The sequence below is a fragment of the Balaenoptera acutorostrata genome, chromosome X, assembly GCF_949987535.1.
Source record: "Balaenoptera acutorostrata chromosome X, mBalAcu1.1, whole genome shotgun sequence".
Taxonomy (NCBI): domain Eukaryota; kingdom Metazoa; phylum Chordata; class Mammalia; order Artiodactyla; family Balaenopteridae; genus Balaenoptera; species Balaenoptera acutorostrata.
Genome location: NC_080085.1, coordinates 97,516,274 through 97,543,063, shown reverse-complemented (window position 1 = coordinate 97,543,063; position 26,790 = coordinate 97,516,274). Strand labels below are relative to the sequence as shown.

Here is a 26,790-nt window from a genome sequence, read left to right as displayed (position 1 = left end):
TGTATTTATTATTATAGTAACAACTTTGAGAAAACACACAGGATGTGGTCCAGATCAGGTATTAAGTCAATGTGGATTGAAATAAATGTTTTGGACTCCTAAGACCTGACATGACGGTGGAGTCTTTGGGGGCCAGGTGAGGAGATGGAAAAGGTCTGTCTGGGGGTGCTGCCAATTAACTATGTAGGCTTCCCTGTCCTTTCTTCCCAGCCCAGGACATGCTCTGCCCCTGGCTGTGTCCCAGCACAGGACTGTGTCTGGGCATAGAGTGAGATGACAGGGAAGGCATGGAAAAAGAAGCATTCTTTCCTCACTACTTGTGTCAATTCCCAGAGTCCCAAAGGGTTCATTCATTCAAAAGTGCCCCTTATGCACTAGCCCGGCGCTGGGCCATGCCATCTTTCCAGCAACAGCTGAGTCACAGGCACCATGGGGACGCCCCACTGAGCCAAACCATCACCTTACACTGTGGGGATTGTGCAATGCAGCTGCTGGGAGGAGCCAGGTCCAAGGCTTCCAGTGGCTGCATGGCCATGGGCTTCTCCTTGGACTCTGGTTTAGCTGTTCCTTGGCCTGAGCTACAGGAGGTTATTAATCACCCTCCAGCCAGCGGGGGCAGACTGGGTCAGCAGCGTGGCCCACGTCTCACATGTGCCCTGTGGCGCAGACAGGCCACGCCCGGAGAATGGCGATGACACAGAGGGGTTTCTCTTTTGGCGTGCTCCTGAGCTTTGCGGTCTTGTCTGGCCATGCTCAGTTCTTACAGTCCCAAAACCTGTCTACTCCCTGGAACGGATGACCGCAGAGACACAGCGTGCCCTCTTGGCAAAGGGAGTTGTGTCATGCCAACGCATGCCTAGGCTGTCTGGCCCTGGGGTAAGCTTGGTGTGCCAGGAGTGTGGCAGGAATGACTGCAACTCAAGCCAGGGTGCTACTCAATTCACCTGCCACTTTATCCTGCTGTTACTTCTTACTCAACTCTTTGACCTTTACTTCCATTGATTCCTTCAATCATTTGATCATTCACCTATTCAACAACATTTTTTAAAATGTATCTTATTGAAGTATAGCTGATTTACAATATTGCATTAGTTTCTGGTGTATAGCAAAGTGACTCAGTTATACATATATATATATTCTTTTTCATATTCTGTTCTATTATGGTTTATTACAGGATATTGAATATAGTTCCCTGGGCTATACAGTAGGACCTTGTTGTTTATCCATCCTATATATAATAGTTTGCATCTGCTAAACCCAGACTCCCAATCCATCCCTCCTCCACCCCCCTCCCCCTTGACAAGCACAAGTCTGTTCTCTATGTCTCAACAACATTTATCGAACGCCGACTCTGTGCTAGGCACTGTGGGAGGTGATGGGGATGAAAGAAACAAAATCCCTGCCCTCAAGGAGCTTACATTCTAATGTGGGAGACTGGATCATTCGCATTAGAATATTATTTCTCCCATCCAAAACATTAATAAAATCCTCTCTCAACTCTAATCCTCCCTCCAGATACTGCTACTACCCTATTGCTGCCCTCCTCTACATGTTACAAAATCCCATGGTCATTTTTCCGTCCTCCTCTTCCTTGAACTCTCTGCAGTGTTTGACATAGTGACCACTCTCTCTTCCTTGAATGACTTTCTTCTCTTGGCTTCCAGGAAACCACATTCTATTGGTTTTCTTCTTTTACTCTGGCTGCTTCTTCTCAGCTCCAATTTCTTTTGCTCTTCAACTCAACCTCTAGACTTTGGAATGCTTTAGGTCTCAGTCCTTGGACCTCTTCTCTTTTCTACCTGAATTTACTCTTTAGGTGATTCCATCCAATCTCATAGCTCCCAAAGTCCTATCTCTAGGACCGATCTCTCCTACGAACTCCAGATTTATATTTTCACCTCTCTACTTAACATCCCCAGTTGAAAGTCTAAAAATAGGTGTTTCAAAATTATCAACTTCAAAACTAAGCCCTTGATATTTTCCCCTCAAACCTACTCTTCCCGTAGTCTTTCCCATCTCAGTAAAATGGCAACTCCATTCTTCTAGACGTTCAGGCCAAAAACCATGGTGTTGTCCTTGACTATGGACTGGCTCGGGCCCAACACAGTCAGCAAATCCTGTGTACTCTAACTCTCAAGGTACGTAGAGATTTTGACCATTGTCTCTCATATCACTACCATTGCTACCACCCTTCTCCAAGCCACCATCATCTCTCACCTGGGTTATTGCAGCAGCTTCCTAGCTGGTCCTGCTGTGCTCCCACCTTTTTGCCCCTTCAGTTTATTCTCAACATGGCAGATAGAGTGAGCCTATTAAAATCTAAGTCCGATTATGTTACCTCTCTGCTAGAAATTCTTCAATGATTACGTACCACTTTTTACTCAGAGTAAAAGCCAAAGTTCTTACAATAACATTTAAGTTTCCACATTATCTGTCCCCCATTACTTCTCTGAATTTATCTCCTACCACTCTGCCCCTTGCTCTCAACTCTCCAGCCACACTGGCCCCCTTGTGTTTCTCAAACACACCAGGTCTGGTCCAGCCTCAGGGCCTTTGCACTTACTTTTTCTCTGCCTTGAATGCTCTATCTCTAAATAGCTGCAGATCTAGATCTCTCATTTCCTTCATATCTTTACTCAAGATTCTCCTTTCTAGGCCACTCTATCTAAAACTTCTCTCTCTCCCCTCTAAAAAAAAAATCTCCATTTTATGCTTTATTTTTCTCCTTAGCACTTATCCTTATCTAACATACCATATGTCTTAGTCTGCTCAGGCTGCCCTAACAAAATACCATACACTGGGTGGCTTAAACAACAGAAATGTACTTCTCACAGTTCTGGAGGCTGGGAAGTCCAAGATCAAGGTGACAGCAAGGTAGGTTTCATTCTAAGGCCTCTTCTCTTGTCTGCTATGTGCTCACAGGACCTCTCCTCATGTGTGTGTGGGAGAGGGGAATGGGATGGGGGACAGAGTAAGTTCTCCAGTGTCTCTTTTTACAAGGAAACTAATCTCATGAGACCAGGGCCCTACCCTCATGACCTCATCTAACCCTAATTACCTCCCAAAGCCCCATCTCTAAATATCTTCCAATTGGAGGTTAGGGCTTCAGTATATGAAATTTGGGGGTCACAAACACAAACGTTCAGTCCACAGCTATATATATATATATATATATATATATATATATATATATATGTGTGTGTGTGTGTGTGTGTGTACACATATATATCTTATTGTCTATCTTCCATATTAGAATGGAAGTTACATAAAGGTTAGGATTTGTATTTATGGTGTTCATTGTTTAAATCCCTGTATCTTGAGTCGTGTTGGGCACATGGTAGGGGCTCAATAAATATTTATTGAATAAATGAATGGAATAAGCATAATAATTACAGCTTGTGATAAGTACTAAGGAGAAAATAGACAAGCTGATAGATTAGAACAGCAGCTGCCAACCTTGGCTTCACATTAAAATCACCAGAGGAACATTTAAAATATAGATAACCTGGGACTCATCCACAGAGATTCTGATTTCCTTGGTCTAGAAGGCGCCTGGCCATTTTTTTTTAATGTTCTCTGAGTGACTTCTAATGGGAAATGAGGGCTGAGAACCAATGAGTTTCAGATTAACATGGGGGACATGAACCAACGGGAACCTACTTGAGATAGGATACACAGGAAAGACCTCAATGAATGATACCATTCTGAGATGGTATCATTAAGTGGAAACCTGAAGGACAGAAGGAACCATGGGAAAGTTGGGGCATGGGTGGGATTCAATTCCTGGTGGCAAGCAGAATGAGAATGAAGGCACTGAAGCAGGAATGAGCTGGGTGTGTTCTCACAACAGAAGACCAGCGTGGGTGGTGCAGAGTGGGCAAGGGGAAGAGTGAAACAAGATGAGTTTGGAGAGATATGGAGGGGCCAGATTATGCAGGGCCTTGTAGACCATGGGAAGCTAACTGGATTTTGTAGTACGTGAGATAAGAGCCAATGAAGGGTTTTGAGGAGGGGAATGATGTGATCTGATTTACTATTGTCTAAATATTGCTCTTGCTGCAGTGTGGAGGGCACGAGTGAAAGTAGGGAAACAACTTAGGAGGCCGCTGTGGTAGTCTAAGAGAGACTTCATGGTGGCCTAAACTAAGTTGGTGCTTGATGTCCCTTTCCATTTAGACAGCAGAAGCCTGAGAGTGACATGTAAATGTATTCTGCTCAGATAAACACACACTCAAGGCCATTGTTTTCTGGAAACCTTCCCAAAGCTACGATTCCGTAGATTGCTAATTCTGTGACCAGTGGCTCAGTGGTTGGAATATGTATGCCATGCCCTGCCCAACGGACAAGGCCCCGTTGATTAGTTAATGGGAAAGATGCTTTCTAACAAGAACACAATACAGTGATAAAGAGATTTAAAATATGATGGCAACATTCATCCATCTAAATTTTAAAGAGCTCCACTAATCCCCAGCAGTGGGTCTTTTACGCTTTCTAGTTGGTGGCGGTGGCAGGGGGACAGGGAGAAAAAAAGAGAGAGAGAGAATGAGAGAGAGAGAGAACTCTTCTCTCAAGGGAGCTTATAAATTAGAGGAGGCGATCAAGACACGAACACAAATAGAAGTCACACAAGTTATAATGAGGTAGGTATCCAAAGGGGGATATAAATACAATCAATTATTGCTGTCATTTATTTAACACTCAGTTTATGCGGAGCACTGTGTTGGGTGTTTTACATATGTTCTCATTTAATCTTCATAACTCTATGGAATAGGTAATATGATCACCCATGATGACAGAGCTGGGCAGGTACAACTCTGATAGTCAAACACAGGTCTGACTCTCAAGCCCACACTCTTCAAGTGTTCTGGAAGTTCCGAGTAGGTGGATCCTACCTTAGTCTGGGAGGTGCACGTGTGCAGGGAGGAGGAAAGGTGCAAAGATGAGAAAGAAGGGAACTATACAGCGCTCAGCAAGCGGCCTCACTTGGCAGAGCTGAGGGTGTGTGATGGGGAAGAGTGGCTCAACAGCAAGGAAGTTCTCCTTCCTTTTCTTGCTCCTAATCACCTCACCTGTGCCAGCCAGGCACAGAGCCTGTCTGTCACTCAGGACTTGATCTTGGGGTGCCTTGGTTCTTGGTTCTCCTAAGGCCCCCAGGAGTTCAAGCAGCTTTAATTCCACTTCGAGGGAGGACAACGTTTAGATTTTCAAACTCAAAACATGAGCAGGGAGTTAGCAGAGCCCTCTTCAGTTCTTCTTTCTTTGGTAGAGGTGGCCCTTGGCATTTGGAACATTGAAAACAAGATCCCAAAGGATGGGGAATCCAGAGGAGCCAAAACCCAGCACCCAACACAACATCTCAAGCCAGCAAAGAAAGTTCACCATGCAACACTGCTTACAAAAGCAAAAATGTGCCGATGATCTAAATGTCCATCCATAGGGAATTGATGAGTTAAGTTAGGAAACATCCACAGAAAAGAACACTATGGTGTTAAAAAGGATGAAGTAAAACTATATATTCTGACAAGGAAAGATGTTTCCAAAAGACTGAAAGTGAAAAAAGCAGGTCACACAACATTCTCTCTAGCATGATTTGATTTGAATCATAGATCTGTGTTTATGAATGCACAAAACTATTAACCACAGTCATCTGGTAGGTTGTCAGCACAAAGAATTACAGAGGGACTTTCACTTTCTAATTTATATACTTTTGTATGCTGTTGACCTTTACAATTATATTACTTTTATAATTGGAAAAAAAAGTACAGTAGTTTCCATTTTACAAAACAAAACGAGCCATCTTAGATCATCCTTCATCCATCTTGTCTTTTGTAACTACAACATATCTTGGGTTCAGCAGTGCATCTGAAATTGTCTCCTATAACTTTCTCATGAATGAGATGAGATAAGGCAGCAACATATTAACCAGATTATAGCACAAGTGAAATGGATTGGCAATTGATCAAAGAATTTTACACAAAGCGTAGGCGGCAACCAGCAGAAAAGTCACCAGGGAAAGGCCACAGGCTTTTGCAGTTTTACTAATAACTTAGATGACACAGAAAATGTACTTACAAGTCTGAAGATGACCCAAAGCTGGCAGGGATATCAAATATGTTGAAGAACAAAACTGAGATTCAAAATGAGCTCAGATGGGCTGGAGTACTGGGCTAAAATTTAAAAAAAAATAAAAATAAAGTGAAATTTATAAAATAAAGAAAAATTCCTCAAAAACTTAAAAGTCTATTTTGTAAGGCCAAAATAAGGGAAGCATAGCTCAGCATCAGGTCACATAAAAACAAACAATTCAAAAAAGATCTAGGGGTTCAAGTTGACCCATAGCATAATTTGAGCCAACAGTTTAACGTAGCTAAATTATTTAGCTGCTAAAAACAGAGCACAGTTTTAGGTTGAATTAATGAAAGTAAGGTTTCTAATAATTCAAAAAGAGTCATGTACCACAATGTTCATTGCAGCTCTATTTACAATAGCCAGGACATGGAAGCAACCTAAGTGTCCATCAAGAGATGAATGGATAAAGATGTGGCACATATATGCAATGGAATATTACTCAGCCATAAAAAGAAACAAAATTGAGTTATTTGTAGTGAGGTGGATGGACCTAGAGTCTGTCATACAGAGTGAAGTAAGTCAGAAAGAGAAAAACAAATACCGTATGCTAACACATATATATGGAATCTAAAAAAAAAAAAAACAAATGGTTCTGAAGAACCTAGGGGCAGGACAGGAATAAAGACGCAGACAGAGAGAATCGACTCGAGGACACAGGGAAGGGGAAGGGGAAGCTGGGACGAAGTGAGAGAGTGACACGGACATATATACACTACCAAATGTAAAATAGATAGCTAGTGGGAAGCAGCCGCATAGAACAGGGAGATCAGCTCGGTGCCTTGTGACCACCTAGAGGGGTGGGATAGGGAGGGTGGGAGGGAGATGCAAGAGGGAGGAGATATGGGGATATATGTATATGTGTAGCTGATTCACTTTGTGATACAGCAGAAACTAACACACCATTGTAAAGCAATTATACTCCAATAAAGATGTTCAAAAAAAAAAAGTAAGGTTTTTAGATTCCAGAATATAATTGTCACACTGCAATCTCTGCTGTTTTCTCCTGGAGTCTCCTGTTCCAGCCTATGCAGCACACTTTAAGAGGGCCACTGAGAAAGTGGAACACCTCCAGAGGAGGGTCTCGAAATTGACAAAGGGGCTGGAAACCATCCCATAACAGGAGTGGCTCTCGAAGGGACCAGAGACATGGGGCCTGAAAAAGAGAGGCATCCAGGTATAGAGAGGCTTCCCACGTGCTTTCAAATCTCAAAAATGTTTTCCTATGGAAGGTATGCACTTATTCTGGGTTGCTCGTGTGACAGAATTAGGACTACTGCCACCCAGTGGTAGCAAGGAGGCAGATTTTCAGTAAACCTGTCAAAAAGGCTTTCTGATCTTGAGAGGGTCCTGCAGGAGGCTGAGCAGGCTGGTGAGACAGTGTTATTTTAAGCCAAGGCTGGATGAACAGATGCCCAGTGGCAGAATCACATTAACCTGGTCCCTTTCAGCTCTAAGAGATTACATCTTTCTCCTATTCTCCATGTCCTCCTCTGGACCAATGAGCCCTCTCCCTGCGGTCTACAGAGTGGTAAGGACAGCTGGGCAGGAACTACTGGGGCTGCCCCCTCTTGCTTATTGTTGACCAAGGCCTATGTGGGCAAAACCCACTGCTTATTTTATACTTTTATTTTGTTTTCCTATCCCCCTCTATTGGGCTATAAGTACCCTAAAAGCAGGGATCATGCATGTCCTGTTTCTGGCTGAATCTCAGCCCCTGGAATATCAGTAGCATATAGTAGGTGCTCACTAAATATTTAATGAAATGACCACTGCATCCCAAAATCCGTGCCATTTTCTGCAGTCTTGATTTTCTCAACAAAAGACATTTCAGATTTAAGAACCAGATCTCAAAATAATAGCAAGCAGTTGTATCTTAGTAGTAAGATTTAGGGTGATTTTGTTTCTGTTTCTCAATTTCCCCAATTTTTTGTTATGCAGTCATATTACATTAATGATTACCTGGCCATAGTCATTGTAATAGCTAACATCTATTGAGTGCTTTCCGTGTACCAGGCATCGTGATACGCACCTTACTTGGATTAATTCATTTAATCCTCATAATAGCCCTTTTCAGTTGGCACTATTATTATTAGTAGTAGTAGTAGTATTGTTTCAGTTGGCACTAGTATTATTCCCGTTTTAAAGACCAGGAAACTGAGAAACAGGGAGGTGATATGCCTTGCCCAAGGTAACACAACTAATATCAGGCAGACTTCAAAGCCCATGTTATTAACCCCTGACATCAATGTAAGATGAAAAATGATGATGATAATGACAACTAACATTTCTTTAGAACTAATCATATATCAGGCCCCATGCTAAATGTTTCAAACACATCACCTCCTTCAATGCTCAGAACAGCGCCATGAGGTGGGAACTATTATTATGACCTACTGTACAGTACTGGGCCCTCCTGTAATGTAATCAAACATGCCCACTGCCCCATTTGGACTCTGCTTTGATTTCATAAGAAGCACGCTTTGTTGGATTTTCTCTTCTGCGTTCCAGCCAAGTGGAGAAGTGATCATCTGCTAGTCACTACTTGAACCCTCCACTCCGTGGAGATTAGGCCTCCAACACACATAATTTCAGCCCTTACCTGTGCTGTTGTCCCTTACTAGAATGTCTTTCTTCTTCCCTCTGCCAACGCAATCCTACCGATTTTTTTTTCCAAACGCAGCTCAAATGCAACTCCCTCCAGGAATCCTTCAGTGATCAGCCCTTTCCACCACAATATCTCTTATTATACAGTCTGTACATTTCATTCAGCCTGGTCATCTCTGGCTTTGCAGTGCTGACTCTCTTTCCACTCGCATATGTCCCTTTTTCTGAGTTAGACTAGAGCTCATGGAGGCAGCTAGGCCTTGAGTTCCTTGGTCTATTAGCTGGCCCATAGTAGGTGCTCAATAAATATTTTGCTGATTTCAAAATGATACTATACCCTCACAGTTGTAAAATGTTCTCTTTTCAAATAGCTGTCATACATATTATCTCACTTTTGCCTCATAGCAGCCCAGAGAGGCAAGATCTTATTTTTCTCATTTTTACAGTTAAGTAAATTGAAGGCCAGGGAGGTTAAGTAAGTTGTCTCAGGTCACACATCTGAGAATTCAGCCCAGCCCTCTGGACTTGAAGCCCCAGATTCTTTACCCTAGACCGCACCGATTCTACTGGAAGGTACCGCTGGCTGGGAGCAATGCTAATAACATTCCTATAAAGGCCTTGTCTTCATTCTATCACTGGAGGAAAAGCAATAAAGAGCGCCAGAGGCAATATCCACTGTTGAGATTGGGAAGGCAGGGAAATTCACACACTGTGGAGTGAGAAGTGCCTGGTGCTTATCAGATGGGTGGTGATGGCTGTGTTACAACCCCTGCGAGGAGGGCACTCGGGACTGAATGTTGTCCTCTACACAGGCCAGCGTGGCGCAACCCTCAGCAGAAGTGGGGCAGCCCAGCAGGCACAGGGGGAATGTGAGAGAGCCCTGGGAAGCAAGAAAGCTGGTTCAAGATCCAGTTCCGCTACAATCTAGCTTAGTGATCCACAGCCCAAATCTGGGCCATGAACATATTTTCTTCAGCCCAAATAGTGTTTAAAAAATTTTTCATCTGGTAAGCAACACAAAAATCAGAAGATTTTACATAAATATTCAGATTTCCAAGCTCTCTAGAAAAATCAGACGATCTAGCAACATTTAAAAAGTGGAAGACCTCACATAAAATTCAATTTCCAGTCTTTCGAGAAAAAGAGATCTGGACACATGGGGTTATTTTTGTCATCTGTTTATTACTTACAATATAGTATGTTATGTTTTGATAAGTACCACAGAGAAAATATAAAGGAAACAGGGAGTTCTGAAGTAGTAGGGGATCCTGCAAGGCCTACAGCTTACAGAAGGGGATCTGAGAAAGCCTCACTGCTGAGGTAAGCTATTCCCAGGGCCATAATGGGCTGGAGTCCGGGAGTAGCTGCTCCCTTTAGGTGGGGCACATGGGAGAAAGGTTTAGGGGTACCAATACCCTCAACATACCAAGTGGGGAGTAAAAAGACACTGATGTTGGTCCCTGTGAATTGAAACAGAGTTTTAAGTCTATTATTTGATTTCACAAAAGTAACAAAAGAGTTTCAAATGGTCAAATAAGTATCAAAGTCTGAAAGAAGGAGCGGAACAAACTGTGTTTGTTTACAAAGCGCTCACTAACCAATAGCAACTAAACACCCCAATTTACTCAGATGCATTTTCTGTCTAATGGGGGTCAATGCAATTAGCCTGATACCCTTAGCAATACCCCTACCTTGCCCTTACATCTCAGGCCAGGGCCATTACACAGTATTAGAACTCATTCTAATTAGAGAACAACCAACTCTGTCAACCCAAGCATAGCATGGGAGAAATGGGGAGAGGAGAAATGGATCCTTCTCCAATCTCTTGTTGGCCATTTCTTGTCTGGGCTGGGACTTGACAGATAATTTCTCTGGATACTATTGTCTCCAGATGGAAGATAGTATCCTCTAGTGTCTTTCCAACATTTTGGACCATGATCTAAAGTAAGAAATACATTTGTCATTCATATAGCACATATTACGGAAATATATATTATATATGTGTGTGTGTATATATATGTATGCAACAAACATGTCCTGAAGCAATCCTTACCCTTACTGTGTGCAGTGCACACTGTTATTTCCTAGTCCATTCCTTTTTTTTTTTTTTAATCCTGGTCACTACCCACTAAATTGATTTTCTGAGCAGTGGGTAATAATTGGCAGCTTGAAAAACACTACTCTAGACCAATGGAGTTTTTGTTAAATACATACTCTTGTGCTCCATTCCAAACCTACAGAAGCAGAACTTCTTCAGGGTGAGGCCCAGGAATCTATATTTTTTTACCAAGGACTAGCCATGCACTGGCATTAAGGGATCACATTTCTCCTCAGGACACAGAAGCAAATAACATCAGTAACAGTCATTATTATCAAACACCTACTTGATGCCAGTGCTGCTGGCGTAAGAGCTTTCCATTCATTGACTCACTTAAATCCTCACAACAACCCCACTTTATAGATGAGAATACTGAGGCTCAGAGAACCTTTGAAAGACACAGATAGAGAGGTTAAGAAAGTGGTGGGGCTCTGATTCATGCGGGCTCTGTTCCCACTCTTACTGACCCCTCCCACCCTCTCCCTTCTGTAGTTCCAGAGACCTTGGATCTGTCCTAGATGTTCTATACCAAGATGGTCCAACCACCAGAGGCAAGGAGCAGACATAAAACAACAACAATAATAGGTTGCACTTATATTGAGTTTTTACTGCTTCCAAAGCATATGTGTATCTATTTTCTCCTCAGTTATGCCTTTCAGATATCCTGTGAGACAGAAGAGGCAGAAAAAAAAAAAAACCAGAGAGGGCCTCCCTGGTGGCGCAGTGGTTGAGAATCTGCCTGCCAATGCAGGGGACACGGGTTCGAGCCCTGGTCCGGGAAGATCCCACATGCCGCGGAGCAGCTGGGCCCGTGAGCCATAATTACTGAGCCTGCGCGTCTGGAGCCTGTGCTCCGCAACAAGAGAGGCTGTGACAGTGAAAGGCCCGCGCACCGCGATGAAGAGTGGCCCCCGCACCGCGATGAAGAGTGGTCCCCGCTAGCCGCAACTAGAGAAAGCCCTCGCACAGAAACGAAGACCCAACACAGCCAAAAAAAAAAAAAAAAAAACAGAGACCCAAAGACGGGAAGTGACTCACCCAAGGTCTCACAGCAAGTTCAGAGCTAAGCTGTCCACTCTGACTTCCCCAGGTAGGGTCTACGACTGCACTTGGGCTGGCTTTCTCCAGAGTTCCCAGCTCCACCTCTTTCAAGTCTGTCTCCCTTTAAGGCAGAAGAGGAAGAAGAGCTGGTACTTTCTGCCTCCCTCCCTACAGGATTTACCATCAACTTCTGAAATGAGCACACTCTGTATACACACTGCCTGAGGGATGTTTGCCCTGAACCTCCTCCACAGGGCTGTACTTAGGGCTGGCTACATTTCTATTTTTGCTGTGCAATTTGAAAAAAAAGAAAAAAGGCTCTGCACTGTGCTTCAAAGAAAAAAGAAAAATAATGGATTCCATGATGAAAGGCAAAGGCACCATCCCTCCCACAGAGGTTAAATGCCACCAGCCACTAGCAAAGCAGTGTTTGGAAGTCTCTGCCGAGCAAAATGCTGTGAGCCCACGGAACACCTAGGTGGTGGATTGGACCAATCTGTGCGATGGCAGAAAGAGGTTGGAGGGATGAATGACCCCCATTTAGCTTCCTTGGCTGAGGTCCTCCCTCTGTATAGAACATCCCCTCTGTTTCTGCCACAGAGAGGGGTGTTGTTTGCAATGTGTATATATTTATGTGACAAATGACTAGCTATTTATGAAACACTAACATTTTTCTTCACCCCTTCCCCTTCACAATGCAGTTTGTTCTGTCTCTCCCCTTAACAGCTTCCAAGGATCATCTACCCCCCCGCCCCGCCCACACGCGCTTAGTGAAAATAAAAGCAAGCCATCCTTTTCTCGGCCTCAGTCTCCCCATCTATAAAGTCAATGAGTTGAACCAAATGGCTTGTTAGGTCCTTTCTCTAGTTCTAGTATTCTGATAAAATATGTGGGGAACCCCCCCCCCCGTATAGCCCACAAATTTGCGATACAGGCTATGAGCAGGGAGGGGCAAACTGATGTCAAATTGTGTTTTAAACAGCTGTCTTTTGTTAAAGAGGGTCCAAAAAAGTGGGATAAAGAAAAAAGAAACATTCTGTTATGCCCATGAGCAGGCTAACGTCCTTAATGATGAGGATCACTCTGCTTTTTCTGTCCCTTGCTTTATTTTTTTTATTCTCTTTATTCGTGGTCAGGCTGCAAAGCCTACCAGGTCAGTTGCCTCTTTCCCACGTGTCAATTTCTCATCCCATGTGAAGGTGCCGGGTGCAGTCTAGCCCTGTAATAGCTGAGGTTTCAGCTGTGGAGAGCTTCAAACTAATGCCATTATCACCTCAGTGGAAGCGCTCCACTTGATGTCAGAAAAATTGGAAGAGGTGTTAAATTTGCTTTGTGACTGCAACTCCCTTTTAGTTGGGTGAGGCTGGCTTAGGATTTGATGGTTTTATAGATTTCAATATCAAGAAAGGAGAAAAGATCTCAGCTTTTTAATTTATATTGTCAATCACCGAAGTGGCTCCTTGCCCATGGGGACGCTAACTAGATCTGCATTCGCTGCTGCTTGCCAACACGGCACGTGACCCTCTCCCACCTGCTTCCCGGGGCTGGGTTCAAGACGATGAGACTGCACCGGGGAAACACTCCCAGGGCATTTCAAGAAAGAAACCAGAGGAAATTAGAGGATTCTCACCCTTCCACAGTACAGCAGAGAAACTCCATTCAAACTGCCTGCGTTTGAATCAAGTGACTGAATCTCCTGGGTCTGCTCATCGCCAAATGGGAATAATACTAACAATACCTCAGAAGGTTATTGCGGAGAGTAAATGAGTAAAGTGCCTAAAGCAATGCCCCACCACATGCTAATACCTCAATAACTGCCGGTTATGCTGACTATTATTATTCCTTCTGGCCAGACCGGTCTTTCAGCTTTCTGATGTTTAAACAGCCTGCATTTTCCAGCCATGTCATTTCACCAGAGGATCTGAAAGCACACTAGCGATGGGGCTGAGTTGAGGTTCATCTTAGAGCCATTCGGGTGGGTCGAAGTTGGCCCATTTTCCTGTTCCTGTCCTGTTATTTATTCACTCAGCAAATATTTACTGATCACCTATTACATGGCAAGCTCTGTACTAGGTGATGACATAATACTGAATAAGATAAAGTCCTTGCTTCATAGGGTTAGCACTCTAGAAGGGGGCAGGGGGGCATGGTACAGGGATGAGCTTGCATGATCCGGGGTCCTAAAGCCAGTATGCCTGGGGTTGGGGGTAGGGCATGGGAGAGGGTGGTATGAGATGAGGCTGCAGAGGAAGGCAGGGGCCAGATCATTAGAGCCTTACAGGCCAGGTAAGGAGTTTTGTCTTCATCCTAAGAACATTGGGAAATAAATGGAAGGGTTTTTTTTAAATTTATTTATTTTATTTTATTTATTTTTGGCTGCGTTGGGTCTTCGTTGCTATGCGTGGGCTTTCTCTAGTTGCGGCGAGCGGGGGCTACTCTTCGTTGTGGTGCGTGGGCTTCTCATTGCGGTGGCTTCTCTTGTTGTGGAGCACGGGCTCTAGGCGCGCGGGCTTCAGTAGTTGCGGCACACGGGCTTAGTTGCTCCGCAGCATGTGGGATCTTCCCGGACCAGGGTTTGAACCCGTGTCCCCTGCATTGGCAGGCGGATTCTTAACCACTGTGCCACCAGGGAAGCCCTAAATGGAAGGTTTTAAGCAAAGGATCAATGTACTCAAATGTTTGTTTCAGTTCTTGCTGACGGTTATACGGCTTTGAGATCATTGGGGGGCAGGGATGCCACTCTCTGATACAGTGTCTTTGTGTGCATTACAAAAAAGACACCCCTTCTTCAAGTTAAAAGCACAAAAATTAGGCTACAACCTAAACCACTATAAGTTCTGCCCAAGGGAGTTTACCAGAGTCCCGGCAGGCAGCAGCCTTGGCTGTGTGCACCCACATTCTTCTTACTTATGCATTTCTTGTCCCTAGAAAAATGTACCATCAACAGCACTTTGCACCCCACTGTTCCACCGCCTCCCCCCCCAAGATGAGGCAACTGTGGGTGGGAGGGATGGGGCTTTAGAATGTGAGAGCAATGGGTGGTGAGTGAGAGAAGTGAACTCAGGGGACACCCAGGGCTTGGGAGGGACAGAGCCCACTTGTGCCACCAAATGTGTGTGTGTGTGCGCACGCGCACGTGCGTGCATGCATGTGTGCTCTCCGGAGTCTGTACAAGACCGTGTGTACTGGTATAGGTTTATGTAGGAGCAGGCTCTCTTCCTCTGCTCTCAGACTTAAAGCCAAGAAGCCCAGAATGTCTGCACCCATCTGTACCCTCTTATGTAAGTTAGTAAGCATCTATGATAAAAACGGCACACCCAGAGCCACGGTGCCCTTGTGCAGTACACAACCTGAACATCCATGCACGAAAGCACCTTGCATCGAGTTGAAGCAAGTAGACCAGTTGGGCGGCTGCAGGAGTGGACCAGGAGAGAGATGATGGTGGCCCACATTAGGTAAGAGCTGAGGAGGTAGTGAGAGGTGGGCAAATTCAGGATATATTTTGAAGGCAGGTCAGCAGATTTGCTGATGGCTAGTACTTGATGCAAGAGGGAACAAGAGGCATTCAGGATAATGACTAGGAGTCTGACTTAAGCAACTGGGTAACTGTAGTGCCGTTTACTATATGGGACTGACAAGAAGAGGAACACTGTAGAAGAAAAATCACAAGTCCTGCTTTGGGCAGTTTGCATTGACTCCGGCTGCCCACCTAAGAAGCTGATCTATCAATTTCTGTATCTTAAGCTCCTTCCCACTGAAATTGGTAATCCCTGCTCCTTATCTTTGGCTCAGCATGTTTCTTTTTGTGCCTCCTTTGGCCTGAGATGAAATAATGATTTCAGTTTGTTCCTACCAGTTTCTCAAGATTCTTCATTTATTGACAGGCTCCTGGTACCTCTCAATCAATATCTCTCTCTCTCTCTCTCCCTCTCTCGTGCATGCACGCACGTGCGCGCGCACACACACACACACACTCACACTTACCATTTCCCAATGTCCCTTTTTCTGAGATTGCTCTTTGTCAAAACCCAAAAACCTTCCACTTTGGGGAGTACAGCTTCATTCAAGGACAGGAATTCTCCATCTGCCGCTGCCAAGAAGCCGCCCAGAGCTCCGCCACTTCACCCAAACCCTCTCCCCAGGACAGGAAAAAGGTACTTGGAAGATGGAGCAGAGCCAAGTGAGCTGAGAAATGAGCCAAGCACTGAGAAATTCAAGAAAGTATTGCTGACTGGGGGCGTGGGGGGCCATTAATCAGGAAATCTTAAGGTCATTGCAATCTCTTTGATTGCATTAACATCTAGTAGAAGAAGTCTACAGATCAATTAGTGCTACAGCAGAGGGGAGGGGGAATTAAGCTGGAAGTGTACTGCCTAGAGCTGCATCTTCCATAGAGAGAATTAATGCCAGCAGATGAAGCCAGATCTCCTCATTCCTGGGCCACGCACATTCCCTTAGAACCCACTTCCTCCCTAGACACGTATCAGGCCATCTAGGCACCAAATACCTTTCATTAAATTGCCCCCTTGTACACTGTGCCCATCCTTCACCCTAGATCATGCTACCCCTTTCCTCCAAATATCCCTTTCCCGGGATGGCCTAGGGAAGGCTTCTGAAGAATGACTCACACATGGTGATCCAAGTAAGTCTTTGGGGCCTGCCCTTGCTCCATCCGCCCTGACTCTTACTTCCTAGAGCCCCTTGCACCTTGCTCTTAATTTGCCAGAAGAGGAAAGGAGTCCACCTTTTTCAGTGACAGGTTGTGGACCTGTCTCCCATAAGCAGAAGATGCCATGCTGTGGTAGCTTTGCTTCATTTCAGCCAGCAAACTGTAGCGACCTGAACTGCATGGGCCTTTTAGGAGAAGGCTACTTAATGTGGACAAGCATGAGAAAGGAAATATCAATTGATAACAATTGTTGCTTTTCTTTTCTTTTTTTTTTTGTTGGCCGCACTGCGCAGCATGTGGGATCTTAGTTCCCTGACCAGGGATTGGACCCGTGCCTCCTGCAGTGGAAGCACAGAGTCTTAACCACTGGACTGCTGGGGAATTCCCTGCAGCTCCTATTTCTCCAGCTCCAACCATGTGCCAAGCACTAGGCTAAAAGCTCTATATAGGTTAGCTCATGTAACCCTCAAAGGAAGGCGTGTATGGTGAGTATCACCATTTCATAGCTGGAAAAAAAAAATGAGGCTCAGAGACATGAAGGAACTTGTTTGAGGGCCCACAGCTAGAAGTGAGCAAAGCCAGGATTTTAAACCCACACCTGTCTGATGTCAGAGCAAGTACTCATAGCCGGTTGAGTGTGCTGTGCTGGACCCAGAAACATCCCTCTATTTTCAGCCTGTCTTCCCTTCACAACAGATGTATCCAAAACCATTGTGATGACTCCCACATCTCTGGCTCTAGCCTTGACCTCTCTATTCACCGTCAGTCTTTTTGTTTCTTTCTTTGTTTTTGTTTTGTTTTGTTTTGATTTTTGGCCACACCGTACGGCATGTGGGATCTTAGTTCCCTGACCAGGGATTGAACTCGCACCCCCTGCAGTGAAAGCATGGAATCTCAACTACTGGACCGCCAGGGAATTCCCTCAGCGTCAATCTTAACCAACTCCTTTCTACTGGATGGTTTCTTTCCACACATGTCCCCTAGTCACTCAAACTTAAGACGCCTAAAATTTATTTTTTCTCCCAACCAGCTCTCCATCTAGATTTGCCTCTTTCTGTCAGTTTATCCCAATTCCCAGGCTCCTAACTTCAGGACCATCCCCAACTCTTCTCTCTCTGACCACATCTGGTCAGGCACCAAATTTTGGTGATTTCCTCTCCATAATGTCTCTTGAGTCTACACTTTCTTCCATTTCAAATGCTTCTTATACACCTTTTGACTCAACTAAACACACACACACACACACACACACACACAAATTTATAATCTCACAGTTCCCATGCATGGGTCAGAAGTCCAGACACGGTATGCCTGAATCTTCTGCTCAGGGTATCTCTGGGCTGAAAAGGTGTCAGCCAGGGTTGTGATTCTCATCTGAAGTTCCATTAATATAAAGTGTAAAAGTGTAGTATAAAGAATTTCCATATACTCTTCACTCAGATTCCTCAAATGTTAACATTTTCCTATATTTGCTTCATCCTTTTCTCTCTTTTTTGTACATATTTATGTTCACATACACTATTATTTTTTTCTGAACCATTTGAGAGTAAGTTGCAGACATCATGCCCCTTTATCTGTAAATAATTCAGTGTATATTTCCTTAAAAAAACAAGGTTATTCTCTTATATAGCCACAGTATAATGATTAAAATAAGGAAATTAATATTGATATAATACTATCATCTAATCAGAAAACTTTTTTCAAATTTCATCAATTACCCCACTAACATCCTTTAGACCAAAACAAATTTTTTTTTATCTGATATAGGACTTAAACATGGATCAATCCTTGAATTTAGTTATCATGTCTCTCTAGTATCCATTAACCGGAAACAGTTCCTTGGTCTTTCATGACCATGACATATGTGAAGAATACACTGGACTCTGATATTTTATACATTTTACCTCACAGCAGACAGAAAAGCAGAATTCCGTAACTTCCCAACTATGGAATCATAGAATATGGAAGGAAACTTAAAATGAACTACTTATTCATCTAGGTCCCAAGCTGTTTCCATGCACTCCTCACATGGCCATATCATTTACCCAACATTTTTCTTTAAATTAGTTCACTTTTTAAACTTAATTTCTGTGGTAGACAAAGTTCTAAATATGATCCCCAATGACCCTTGCTCTTGTAAAATCTCCTCCCCTGAATGTGGGTGGAGCTATCAATTTGACGAGAAATAATTCCAATGATTATATTACATTATACGGTAGAATGGAGATTATCTGAATGGGCCTAATCTAATCACATAAACCCTTTAATAGCAGAGAGTTTTCTCTGGTGAGTAAGCAGAAGAGGAAGCCAGAGAGATTTGAAGCATGAGAAGGATTTGACATGACAGGTTGCCAGGTCACTGGCTTTGAAGATGGAGGGGGCCATGTAAGAAGGAATGTGGGTAGCCTCTAGGAGCACAAAGGACACCTGGCTGACAACCAGCAAGGAAATGGAGACTTCAAACATATACCCTCAAGGAACTGAATCCTGCCAAAAACCTGAATGAGCTTGGAAGGAGATTCATCCACAGAACCTCTAGATAAGAGCCCAGTCAAGCTTACATCTTGAACGGCAAACCCTGTCAAGTCTACCGGGACTTCTAACCTACAGAACAGAACAAAAATGAAAATACAACAGGCTACATTGAAAATCCAAAGTGTCAACAGGCTACACAAGAAAAACGATATGACCATGTCAATTGATACAGGAGAGCATTTGACAAAATCCAACACCCATTCATGATTTTTAAAAAAAACTCTCAGAAAACCAGGAATAGAGGGGAGCTTCCTGGACTTGATAAAGAACATCTACAAAAACAAAAAATAAACAAGGGAGACCCCCACAGCCAGCAAATTGAACCAAGCAGTATCTAAAAGGATTACATACCGTGACCAACTGGGAGTTTTTCCAGGAGTGCAGAGTAGGCGTACCATCCAAAAACCAATTAATGTAATTCAATTGAATTACACTTCAATAGAATAAAGGACAAGAACCACATGTTTATCTTAATAGATACAGAAAAATGCACTTGACAAAATTTAACACCCCTTCATCATAAAACACTCAACAAACTAGGAATAGAAAGGAACTTGCTCAACCTAGTAAAGAGCATCTATGAAAAACCCACAGCTAATATCATACTTAATGGTGAAAGAGTAAACGCTTTCCCCCTAAGATTATGAACAAATCAAGGATGTCTGCTCATGCCATTTCCATTCAACATTGTACTGGAGGTTCTAGTCAGGACAATTAGGCAAGAAAAAGAAATAAAAGGCCTTCTGAATGGAAAGGAAGAAATAAAACGATAATCACAGATGACATGATCTATATCTAGAAAATCCTAAAGAATCCACTAAAAACCAATTAAAACTAGTAAGTTCAGCAAGGTTGCAAGATACAAAATCAATATACAAAATATAAATTTCATTTCCACACAAGAGCAATAGGCAAACCAAAAATAAAATTAATAAATCAGTTCCATTTACAATAGCACCAAACATAATAAAATATTTAGGAATGAATTTAACAAAATAAGTACAAAACTTATAATCTGTACCATACAAAACATGGTTGAAAGAAATTAAAGAAGACCTAAATAAATGGGATCTAACCCTAAATAAATGGAAAGACATCCCAAGTTCATGGATTGGAAGATATACATACACACACACACACACACACACACACACACACATATATACATACACATATACTTATAGAACAATGGAATAGAGTTGAGAGTCCAAAAATAAACCCTCACATTTATGACCAATTAATTTTCGACATGCATGCCATGAAATTTCAATGGGGAAAGAAGTCTTCTCAACAAATGGTACTGGGACAACTGTATATCCACATGCTAAAGAATGAAGTTGAAATCCTACTTCATGCCATATAAAAAATTAACTCAAATGGATCAAAGATGTAAATGTAAGAGCTAAAACTATAAAACTCTTAGGAAAAAACATAGATAGATAGATAGATAGATAGATAGATAGATAGATAGATCTTAGCAACCTTGGATCAGGCAATGGTTTCTTAGATATAACACTAAAAGCCCAGGCAACAAAAGAAAAAATATATAAAATGGACATCATTAAAATTTAAAAATTTGTACTTTAAAGGACACCATCAAGATAGTGAAAAGGCAATCCACAGACTGGGAGAAAATATTTGCAAATCAGATATCTCATAAGAGACTTCTATCTAGACTATTTAAAGAACTGTTAGTAATAAAAAGACAACCATGACAGTCAAGAAGTGGGAACAACACAAATGTCCATCAACTGACGAATGAATAAACAAAATGTGCTATGTGCATACAATGGCATATTATTTAGCAATAAAAATAAATGAAGTACTGATACATGCTATGACATGGATGAACCTTGAAGAAATTATGCTAAGTGACAGAAGCCAGTCTCAAAGACCATATATTGTATGATTCCATTTATATGAAATGTGCAAAATAGGCAAATCTATAGAGATAGAATGTAGACTGGTGGTTGCCTTGGGCTGGAAGAGATGAGGGATTGGTTGGTGATAGCTAGGGGGTATATGATTTCTTTTGGGGATAATGAAAATGTTCTAAAATTGATTGTGGCAATAGATGCAAAGTTCCGTGAATGCATAAAAAGCCATTGAATTGTAAACATTAAATGGGTGAATTGTATGGCATGTGGATTATATCTCAGTAAAGCTGATAAAAATACACAGCCACAGCTAACATCATACATAATGATGAAAGACTGAATGCTTTTGCCTTAAGATTGGGAACAAGGCAAGGATTTCTATTCTCATCACTGGGATTCAACATAGTACTTCCCAGTGCAGTAAGGCAAGAAAGGAAATAAATGCTCACAGATCACAAAGCAAGAAAGAAAACTGTCTCCATTTGCAAATGCCATGATTATCTACATAGAAAACATAAAAGAATCTATAAAAAATGCTCCTTCATCTAATAATGGAGTTTCGTAAGGTCGCAGGATACAATATCATCATACAAAAATTAACTGTTTCTATATGCTAATTATGAACATGTGAAAACTGAAATTAAAAATACAATACCATTTACAATCACTCAAAAAAAATTAAGTACTTAGATTTAAATCTAACAAAACCTGTACTTGTATGGACTCGTAAGCTGAAAACTAAAAAAAACAATGATGAAAGAAATCCAAGATCTAAATAAATGGATACACGTACTGTGTTCACAGATTGGGAAACTCCATACAGTGAAAGTGTCAATTCTCTCAAAATTGATATACACGTTTAATGCAATTCCTACCAAAATCCCATCAAGATTTTGGTGGACTTAGGCAATATTATTCTACAATATATTTGAAAAGACAAATGACTTAGAATAGGTAAACAATTTTGAAAAAGAAGAATAAAGTGAGAGTAATTGCTTTACCCAATATTAAGGCTTACTATGTAACTTCAGTAATCAAAGAGAGCATCGTTATTGGCAGAAGGATAGACACAGAGATCAACGGAACAGAATAGAAAACCCAGAGATAGACCCACACAAATATGCCCTGCTGATTTTTGACAAAGATGCAAAAACAATTCAATGGAAGAAAGATAGCCTTGTCAACAAATGATAATGGAGTAATTTGACATCCATAGGCCAAAAAAAGAAATGAACCTTGACCTAAACCTCACAACTTATACAAAAATTGACTCAAAATAGGTCATAGACTGTATAGTTTTACAACTATACACAGTTTATAGAAGGCTTTTGAAAGAAAACATAGGAGAAAATCTTAGGGACCCAGGGCTTGGTGAGGAGTTCTTAGGCATGACACCAGAAGCACAATCCATAAAAGAAAATCAATAAATTGGACCTCATAAAAATTAAAACACTGCTCTGTGAGAGACTTTGTTAAAAGAGTGAAAAGACAAGTCAAATACTGAGAGAAAATATTTTCAAACCATGTATCTGACAAAAGCCCAGTATCGAGAATATATAAAGAACTCTCAATACTCAACAGTAAAAAACACAAAATTCAATTAGAAAATGGGCACAAGACATGAATAGACATTTCACTGAGGAGGATATTTTGATAGCAAATAAGCACATGAAAAGTTGTTCAACATCATTAGCCACTAGAAAAATGCAAATTTAAAAGATACCACTACACACCTGTGAGATTGGCAAAACTAAAAAATTAGTGGCAACATCAAATGTTGGCAAGGATACAGGGAAACTGGATCGCTCATATATTATTCATGAGAATGTAAAATGGTACAGTCACTCTGGAAAACAGTTTGGCAGATTCTTATAAAACTAAACCTGCACTTACCTTATGACCTAGCAACCACACTCCTAGGTATTTATCCTAGAGATGAAAACTTCTGTCTACACAAAAACCTGTACACAATTGTTCATACCAGCTTTACTTATAATAGCCAAAAACTGGAAACAGGAAAAATGTCCTTCAAAAGGTGAATGATTAAACAAACTCTGATGTATCCATTTCATGAAATACTACTCTGCATTAAAAAGGAATGAATTATTAATATATGCAACAACTTGGATGGGTCTCTGGGGCATTATGCTGAGTAAAAAAGTCAATCTCAAAAGGTTATATATTGTATTATTCCATTTATATAACATATTTGAATTGACAAAACTACAGAGATGAAGAATAGATTAGTAGTTGCTAGGGGTTAGCGATGGCTGGGGGAGGAAAGTGGGTATAACTAATTAGAGGTAGCAGGAGGGAGATCTTTGCTGTAATGGAGTGACTTTGTATCTTAATTGTGGTGCTGGATACATAAAACCACACAGGAGATAAACTGACATAGAACTATACACACACATTGTGTCATAGTCTATTTCCTGGCTTGATATTGCAAGGTGGTTATGTAAGATGTTACCCTTGTGGGAAACTGGGTGAAAGGTACACAGGACCCCTCTGTAACATCTTTATAACTTCCTGTGAATCTATAATTACTTAAAAATTAAAAGTCTAAAAAACTATGGCCTGTATATGCATTTTGTCTGGCATTTTTTTTCAATATAGTGATTTTTTCTTTTTCTTTTTCTTTTTTTTTTAAACTTGGCCGTGCCACATGGCTTGTGGGCTCTTAGTTCCCCAACCAGGGATCGAACCTGGGGCCACGGCACTGAAAGCACCAAATTCTAACCACTGGACCACCAGGGAATTCCCTAGGCTTTTTTTTTTTTAAGTTGCAGGGGGCGGGGACTCGCCTGGTGGTCCAGTGGTTGACTCTGCACTTCCAGTGCAGGGCGTGTGGGTTCGATCCCTGGTCAGGGAACTAAGATCCCACATGCTGTGCAGCACGACCAAAAAAAAAAAAAAAAAAAGTGGAGAGATATTTGTATAAATATCTAGATTTCTATTTTCTCTTGAAAAGCCCTAAGACATAGAAACCCTGGCCCACATTGCCATGCTTTCCACTGCTCTTCTATGTGGGAATTACTCTCTCCAGCCATCACAGTCCTCACCCAGGTCCTGGTAGTTGTTTATGCTACGGCCTGGCCCCCAAAGGCATTTGAGCTTGTGGCCTCTGGTTATGCCTTTGTCCCCAACCCTCTGCCTGCCTCAACTTTCACCCATTTCTAACACAGCCGTGCCCCAAATAGGAACCCTGCATGAGAAACCTCCAGTTTAGGAAAGATACCTCTAGGCCTCACCTTTCTGTTATCAGCTCTGACAACCCCCCTCCCTCACTCATTAATCCCCAGTCTGTTTGCTTTGGCACCTGCCCTGTTCCAGTTCTTGCCCCTTACGGCAAGCCTTTAGGATGTTAACTGTACCGCTGGTTTCCTGAACCACAGCCAGGGACACAGGGTGTCCTAAGCAGGCACATGACAGGTCAGGACTCTCCTTCCCTACCTACCTGTCTGGGCAGGAAGATTAGACACTCTTGCAAGTGAGAGCCGAGCATATGCCTGGAAGCTCTCTGAGTCCCTGTTGAGTGGTCTAGCATTCCCTTGCACACAAGGAGCACTCTTTAGCAGCACATACAGGGCACAGTCATTGCTCTCGAGGACAGGGCATTCTTGGGGGCAGAATCCATCCCTGACACAGACTATACAGACATATCCTGCCCCACTTTTTTCTCTTCCTTAGAAGTTGTTTTAATCACAAAAGTCATTCGTACTCATTTGGAATTCTGGTGACATTATAGAAAAAAAATTAAAGGAGAAAAATAATCTGCAACCTCACTACCTACAGATAATTACTATTAACATTTTGATGAATTTCCTTCCAGTCTTTTTTCTATATTTGTTTACTGACACATACACCCCAAAAGGGTGTCACACTCAATATATTTTGTAGCCTGCTCTTCTCACTTAATCATGTATTATGAGCATGTTTCCTAGTCAATAAAAATTCTTATAAAACATTTAGATTTGAATGTTACTGTTGGTCCTATATTTTCCTTCTCATTTTTCTAAAGAGGGAGTCTCTCTCTCTCTCCTGTCCCCCTCTCTCCCTCTCCCCTTCCCCCTCTTTCTCTCCCTCCCTTCTCCCTTCCTTCCCTCCTTCCTACTCTCTTTCTCTTTCTTTGACATACTAAATGAATCAAATTTATAGGGATAAAGGTTTGGGGTAGAGGGGAGCAGTGGGCCTAAGGAAGGTGTAGATTGAAGAGGAGGAGGTTTGGTGGACAGAGATGAAAAGCTGCTCTGGGCATCAAAACTGGTCTGCTAAGCCAAGTGGCAAGATGAATTGTCCTACCCCCCTTTCTGTGTCAGTGAATGAAGCTGGAGCCCTGGGGCCAACAAAGACCACCATTCTTTCCACTATGGAGACTCCAGCCGTGGAAACACATTTTTCATATTAGAAAAATACATTCCTTTTCTAGGTGATACGTATTTAGCCATTCATTGAAACACTGAGACTACATCAGTGAATGAACGAATTATAATCACCCTATTTACCGAAGATTTACATGTACCGGGCACTGCGCTCACCACTCTACATGAGTTTGTGCGGTAAAGGAAAGCATAGTGCTTAAGAGGTGGCCTCTGGAGCAGGCTGCCTGAGTTCGATTCTCAGCTCTGCCGCCTACTAGTTGTGTGACCTTGGGCAAGTTAAGCTTTTTGATCCTCGGGTTCCACATCTATAAAACGGGGATAATAAGAGTACCTATCTCACAGGGTTATGGTGATGATTTACTCAGTTACAGCGTGAGAAGTGCTTGAAGAGTGCCTGGCCCCTAGCAGGTGCTTCTCAGTGTTAGCTAACATTGTCATTGGTAATAAATCTTCACAGCAGCTCCATGACGGGGGTACTGTTGTTACCCTTTTATGAGAGGTGATGAAACTTGGGGCTTGGAGAAGCCAAATGATTGCCTAAGCTCGTGCAGCTAGTAAGGAGTCAAGAGCCAGATCCAAGCTGCCTCACTCTGGAACTGGGCTTCTTAACCACAGTGCCATAGGTCTCCTGTCTTTCTGTGAATGGCAGCTGATTTTCTTGTTCCCAAAGCCTGTTGCTGAGGCTGCAGAGGAGGAAGGAGACAATGATAGCCAGCTGGCCGCCCCCCACGCCCTTGGCCACTTCAGCAGATCTCAGGCCGGGAGGCTCAAAGCAGCAACCCCCAATCAGAGAAGGGGTGCTTGGGGGTAGCTCAATAGGTTTGGATCTCCAGCTTGGGGACTGTGGGCTTAAGCTCCCAGCCCTCTGATTCTCAGACGCTTTGACCCGTCCCAGAAAAAATGCTACCTGGATTTTCTATTTTCCTCTGTCCCGTTTCCACTTCAATCTCACCTCCTGGAGGCCCACATGGCCCTCCGGGCAGTCAGCCTCACACTGGCCAGAAGAGACAGCTGTCTCGACGCTGGCCCCTTTGTTCGAGAGAAGCTGGTAAATCAGCAGTAATCCCCGATTCACAGCGATAATCAGCTCCCTGTCTGGACGGTCAGGGCTGCACAAAATAACAAGTGGGGCCGCACCTGTTCTGGGGGTCTGGCACTCGGAAAGCAAGCTTCTATGAATGGCCCAAACCCCCAGCCATGTAGCAGCTGCAGCCTGGAATCAAAGCTTTGTTAGCATAAGAATGGAGCCGGCCACGCCAGCCAGCCTGCTAACCAGCCAGCCAGCCAGCCTGCTAACCAGCCAGCCAGCCAGCCTGCTAACCAGCCAGCCAGCCAGCCTGGTAACCAGCCAGCCAGCCAGCCTGCTAACCAGCCAGCCAGCCAGCCTGCTAACCAACCAGCCAGCCAGCCAGCCAGCCTGCTAACCAGCCAGCCAGCCAGCCTGCTAACCAGCCA

General features: G+C 42.8%; 1 protein-coding gene across 1 annotated transcript in view; it reads right to left on the bottom strand.

Annotated features, from left to right (window-relative positions):
- PAK3 (p21 (RAC1) activated kinase 3) overlaps nucleotides 1–26,790 on the bottom strand; it is a 245,185-nt gene that overhangs the window by 191,418 nt on the left and 26,977 nt on the right. The window contains exon 2 of the mRNA XM_057537891.1: nucleotides 6,073–6,167. The gene's annotated coding sequence lies outside the window, so the exon portion shown is untranslated. The remainder of the gene's footprint in view (nucleotides 1–6,072; nucleotides 6,168–26,790) is intronic.